The sequence below is a fragment of the Anopheles stephensi genome, unplaced genomic scaffold, assembly GCF_013141755.1.
Source record: "Anopheles stephensi strain Indian unplaced genomic scaffold, UCI_ANSTEP_V1.0 ucontig263, whole genome shotgun sequence".
Lineage (NCBI taxonomy): Eukaryota > Metazoa > Arthropoda > Insecta > Diptera > Culicidae > Anopheles > Anopheles stephensi.
The window spans coordinates 72,501-79,081 of NW_023405195.1; positions in this window are offsets into that span (position 1 = coordinate 72,501).

Below are 6,581 nucleotides of genomic sequence, written 5' to 3' on the forward strand. Positions count from 1 at the left end.
TTGATGGTCCTGGTAGGCCATCTCTCCTGGCCTTCAATCGCAACTGGACAGTTGGTGTTATAGCGCCGCATTGTGGAAACCAGCACGAGCTCAGTTTCGCTGGGGCGAGCTCGAGATGGTGCGCCGTCATCCAGGCGCTTATCGCCGCTATCGCCGTCTCCGCCGCTTCCGCCGCCGCCTGTGGGGTGGTGCCTTTCGCCAAGACGACTAAATCGTCGGCGAAGCCCACCAGCTCCGTCCCCTGGGCAAACTCCAGTCGCAGCACGCCGTCATACATCACGTTCCACAGGGTGGGAACCGAGAATCGATCCCTGTGGAACGCCCCGCCGATGTTGATCGCCGCACCGGGTCCCTCGCTGGTCTCGTACACTAGCTCTCGTTCTGAGAAATAACTCCTCAGAACTCTTTGAAGCGTTGCAGGGACACGCTTCTCCTGCAGAGCTAGTGCAATCGCCTGCCAAACTCGCTGCGTTGAACGCGTTCCTGACATCCAATGCTGCCACCATCAGACATCTGGGATCCCGCGAGTTGGTGCGGATGGAAGGACCGGGCTTGCTGGCCTAGTTCGACGACGCGCTGGATCGCCTGCACCGTTGATCTCCCACGACGAAAGCCATACTGGGATGGTGAGAGCAAGATGGCATTGCTCTCTTCCAGGTGGTCGTTGAGACGGTTGAGGATTAGCCCTCTCGAACACCTTGGAAAACCGCTCCCAGCATGAGCAGCGGGCGATACGAAGACGGGTCCCCAGCTGGCTTGCCTGGCTTGGCAATCAGCAGCCAACCGCGCCTTCTTCCATGGCCTCGGGAACTCGCCGCGCTGCAGAAGATCGCCGTAGACTCGCGCGAACACCTCCGGGTGCTGGCGCACTGCTTCCTTTAGCGCTGGCATTTGGGATGCCGTCAAGTCCCGGAGCTTTTGGACGACGCCATCCTCGTTGCGGCCATAATCACCGTCCTCGCTGTGATCGGTGATACATCCGCTTCGTCGTCGCATCTCAATCGCTGGCCACTCGAACGGCGGATGTGTCAGGGAATAGGCGTGTCTACAATCGGCTGTAGAACTGCGCGATCAGTCCTCAGGTGGTGTGCGACTGCGCAGTTTGGCCATCACCACCTTGTACCCCATCCCGAACACATCATCCTCCACGCTATCGATCAGCTCCTGCATGCATCGTTCCTTGCTGTGGAGGATTTCTGCGCAAGCAGCCCGCGTTGCCGAAGAAGATCGGAAGATGCGACGGCTCGATCTTCAGGAGTGGTATGCCCGATGGCGTTGTCCCTCAGCGACTGCGCAGCACTCCCGCAACCGCTCGATCTCAGGCGTCCACCAGTACATCTTCGGCGAGACACGAAAGGTTGGCCCGGTGACTCGCTGCATGACCCCGTCACAAGCAGCAGTTAAGCGAACGAGCAGTTCGTCCGAGTTGATGCGAGGCTGAAGCGGCTGTTTGAGAGCGCTATCTCAAAGCACTCGCGATCGACTGTGCCGTCTTCCACCTTCACGTCCGGCGTGCCTTGCTAGCCGCTGGTGTTGTGCAGCCCTCCTCGTCTCTGTAGCTGGTGTTGATGCTGCTGATGTCGTCCACTCTGGCTTGTTCGCCTACTTGGGAATGGCTACGCTGAATGCGATGTACCTGTGGTCACTGCCAGAGTATTGTTGACGATACTCCATTCACCCGAACTGCGACGCTTGGCGAGGCAAAGCTCACGTCGATCACGCTTTCACGTGCGACTCCGTTGCCGGTGAACGTTGGCTCGCTTCCAAGGTTCAGCGTCAGCAGCCCGAGATGGTTGACCGTTCCCATCAGATTCTCGCCTCGCGATGTTGTGCGAGCGCTGCCCATTCCTCGTTCCACCATTAAAGTCGCCTGCTAGCACCGTTGCAGGATCCCGGCGAGCGCCATTCTACTGCTCCAAATAGTCGTCCGAACTCCGCATTGCTGAGGCTGGGCGGTGCGTAACAGCTGGCAAAGGCAACGCCCCCCGATTGGTTGCAACCACATCCCGAGGCTGCGCTTCCTCCAAGATGTTGAATGGGGTATTCGCCGGTTGCAACAATAGCCACGTTCTGCTGCTCGTCGATCGCCCATTTGATGTTGTCACGCGAGGCCTGTACAGTTCGCTGGCGATGACAACATGCGCGCCACCTCCTTCGCCGTCTGCAGCGATAAGATCTTGAGCTGCACGGCTCCGCCCGAGATTGATCTGCAGGACTTTTAACGTCGGCAGTCCGGTGGACCTATCGAGTGCGGGCCCTTGCAAATCGCGCAAACACGGCTCCTCCTGGCAATCCATCGCCAGATGGCTGCGTCTTCCCGCATCGGATGCAGGCGTCCGATCGATCAATCGACGCGCTCTTGCACTTCGCCTGCACGTGGGCCGAGTTCCAGGCAACGGAAGCATCGTTGCAGCCAATCCTGTCCGTTGCTGCACGCGCTGACAGGACTCGAGGTGTACATCACCTTGATGGTGCTGTCCTGCCCAGCTTCTCCGCCGCCTTCTCGGAGTACTCGAACCCAGGCCATCTTCGTCGAGTCGTTCATCGTGATCAGGCGAACCTCCTTCTCGCTGATGGGTTCCCCCGAAAGGGCTGTCAGCGCTTCCGCCACCCTCCTTCACCGCCGCTAAAAGGGTCGATATGATCTACTCGAACCTCGACTTTGTTGGTGATAAGTCTGCAACCGAGTGATGGAGTTGTTTTATCGCAGAATGCCTTCACTGCGTTAAACACCTCCAACGAGTTTGCGGATTCCGGCAAGCTCATAACCAATCGCGAGCGTGATGTTCGCCGTCCAATTCCGAGCACCTCAGACAGATGGGCCAGTTCTGTCGCCGAGCGAATCATCCGGTAGGCCTCCAAGTAGGCTTGACCCTCGCCTGGCGTGACTTCGATGGCGTCGGGACGATGTTTTGGCTGCCGATTAGTCACGTTTGTTGGAGCCTGCGCCTGCTGCTGGTTTTTGGACGCCGGCTGTGCTGCTGCTGTTTTCTGCTGCTGTGGTGGCTGCTTACGAGCCGGGCGCCGGACAACTTGCGCCCACGAGCCACCGTTATCGCCGATCGCATCCTCTGCAGCAGTAAGGGTGGGGAAGTCGCTGGATGGCTGCTGGCTTCGCTCACCCGTCTGCCGTTTCTGCTGCTGCTGTTGTTGCTGCTGCTGCTGCTGCTGCTGCTGCTGCTGCTGCTGCTGCTGCTGCTTCTGCTGCTGCTTCTGCTGCTGCTGCTGCTGCTGCTGCTGCTGCTGCCGCTGCTTCTGCTGCTGCTGCTGTTGCTGTTTCGCCTGCTGCTGTTGCTGCTTCGCCCCGGTGGCCGCCTGGCTGCGCTGTGCAACTGGTTGTAGTGGCGCGTCTGGAGAGGCATCTTGTTTGGCTGCAAGCTTCCGGATAAGCTCAGCCATCTCGCGAATTTCCTCCCGCAGTGCTTGCACTTCCTTCCAGTGCCGGCTGTCAGCTTCCTCCTTCGCCCGTTGAAGGTCCTTGATCATGTCAAGAAGCCCCTTGCGCTCATCCAGATTTGCCTGCAGCAACAACCGAGTGCTTATAAGCTCATCGGACATTATCGCGAGCGTGTTCTCCAGCGATGCCAACGACGCCATAACAGGCGCCGCCTCAGGAGCCTCAGGAGCTGGCTTGTTGCTGGAAGTCGCCTTCGTCGCCTTCGTCGTACTGCTCGATGCTGTGCTGCTGCGAGTAAGCAACACTTTCGGCTCAGCGGTGAGTTTTTTCGCGCCCTCCATCATGGTAGTGTCCACGGACACCGTCCGAGGACGCAGTAATCTGCTCATACCTCACTCCGACGCCCTCTGGTGGTGAGGGTTTCTGCCGCAATAATGGAGAACCCAAAACACGCTTTTCCGAGCGTAACTCCCCCAAATGGCTTCCAATTGTCTCGAACCCAACGGCGATTTGGTGTGTGATGATGTTGTGCACAATCTTCCAGAAGAACTCGACGCTCGTTTCCCCCTCCTTCTTCCAGAAAAACAGGAAAAACCGTTTCAGACGTGGTTTTTCCGCTCTGGGGGGGTGGTAGGTGGAAGTAGGGGGGCGGGATGGTGTTCCCCGCAATCCTCGTCTCAGGCTGCGTCGATAGAGGGGTCGCGTTGGGGGGTGCGGTCGGAAAATTGGGAAAACCCAGAAAACGCTTTTCCGGGCGTAACTCCCCCAATGACGTCCAATCGTCTCGGACCCAACGGCGATTTGGTGTGTAATGATGTTGTGCACAACCTTGCCGAAGAACTCGACGCTCGTGTCCCCCTCCTTCTGCCAGAAAAACAGAAAAAACCGTTTAAGACGCGGTTTTCCGCTCTGGGGGGGTGGTGGGTGGAGGTAGGGGGCGGGATGGTGTTCCCCGCAATCCTCGTCTCAGGCTGCGTCGAAAGAGGGGTCGCGTTGGGGGGTGCGGTCGGAAAATTGGGAAAACCCAAAAAACGCTTTTCCGGGCGTAACTCCCCCAAATGACGTCCAATCGTCTCGGACCCAACGGCGATTTGGCGTGTGATGGTGTTGTCCACAACCTTGCCGAAGAACCCGACGCTCGTTTCCCCCTCCTTCTGCCAGAAAAACAGAAAAACCGTTTAGACGCGGTTTTTCCGCTCTGGGGGGTGGTTGGTGGAGGTAGGGGGGCGGGATGATGTTCAGATGCTTCCTCTCTGCAAGCCGCGTCGATCGATACCCCACTCGGTGGGGTGCGGCGTATGATTCGGCGACGGGGGGGGCCCGGAAAAACGCTATTTTCCAGGGGGGGTGGGGGAAAACCCTTGCGGGGGGTATTCTTCGAGGTAAACGGACACCCCTCCCCGAACAAACCCCTATCGGGAGACGCCTGGTTTTCCCGCTACGCCCGGAAAACTCTTCTGCTGCACACTTTTCCGGCTGGAACGCCCCCTGGTGGTGGAAAACTGGTTGGGTTTTTGCGGGGGTGGGTGGGGGGCACCCGCCCGAACAATCCGTCCGAAGACCCCGATCGTCTATCTCCCTCCTTCCCCGGGAAAACTCGGAAAAACCGTCTCCGGGGGGGTTTATCCGCTCTGGGGGGCTGGTGGTGGGTGGTGGGGGGGCGGGGTGGCCACTTCCGAACTCCCCTCTTCGAGACGCGTCGATGGAGGGTCGCACGCCTGGATCGGTGGACTGACCACCTGGTACACCAAGGGGGGGCAGAAAAGGCCCGCCGGGAACTCCAGGAAACCAGGGCGGACAACCCGTTCGAACACCGGGTGCCGGGTGTTCCGTCCGGAAGATTTTGAAATTCCAACCTCACTTTTAACCGACGCCAAAATTTCACACACACGCCGCCATTTTCGCGACACCGAAAACCGCGTGCTTTTTTGGGTGGAAATTTCCCCGCCTATAACTCCGCGAGTTTTCCACGAATCCCCTGGAATTTTCACAGCTTGTCGCCTCCGGAAAACGCACAACCACTATATGGCAGCTCTCTGCCAGCACTTATAGTTTGAGAGTTATAATCACTCAAAGTTTTGCACTTTAAACGTCCACAAAATGGCGTACTCATGAAATCGTTAGTTTCTGTCTTCACTGTTTGGTGCGTCTCAATAGCGCGCTTCTTTTGATACGTCACTTAAACAAATCGGTCCCCTAATACGCGAGTTATTCCGGAAACCCGTTCCCCGAAAACTCCCCCAGTTTTCCGAATTTTCCGGAAAAATTCGGAGGGGGGTTTCAGGATGGCAATCGGGGGCCGGACACCAAAATCCACTGTCCTAACTACCGAATTTCCCGAGTTTTCACCACTTCACTTTTCCCTCGCGGAGCACAGCGTGGATGCGTCTGCACTGTTCGGCTGCTCGATCGCCACTACAGGGATAACTGGCTTGTGGTCGCCAGCGTTCATAGCGACGTGACTTTTTGATCCTTCGATGTCGGCTCTTCCTATCATTGTGAAGCAAAATTCCCCAGCGTAGGATTGTTCACCCTTTCAAGGGAACGTGAGCTGGGTTTAGACCGTCGTGAGACAGGTTAGTTTTTACCCTACTGGTGTGTGCTAAACGTGCTATCGTAACGGTGAACTCCTGTGCAGTACGAGAGGGACACAGGTACGGACCACTGGCTCAATACTAGTTCGACCGGACTTTGGTATGACGCTACGTCCGCTGGATTATGCCTGAACGCCTCTAAGGTCGTAACAATCCGAGCTGATAGCGCTTCAAAACCTAATGGTCAATCGGAAGCTAGCGGCCTAACAACCCTCCGAATCCGCTGGAACTGCCTCTGCAGCCTGGCGCCTCATCCCGCTTCATAGACTGGGCCGCATCGCGCGGGGGGCGGGTCGCACTGCACGTTGTAGTACCTGACCATAGGGAACGCGGTGGCCGCCGACCTCTCGCCGACCGTGGACTTGACTAGTTTCGATGCCCACCGACCGCCCGCAAAGACGGGACTTCAGGCTAGGAGTTTCAAGTTGTAGAGATGCGTTCGCATCGATCCTCTCAGGCGACCTACGCCTGGTGGTGTTATGGTGGACGCAAGGACGTCCTGGCCCGGTAGTATGTACAAGAAAATGTACAAGTCCGGGATACGGGGTGCATCGTAATTAACGTTCGATGTACATATAAAGCCTGGTAGG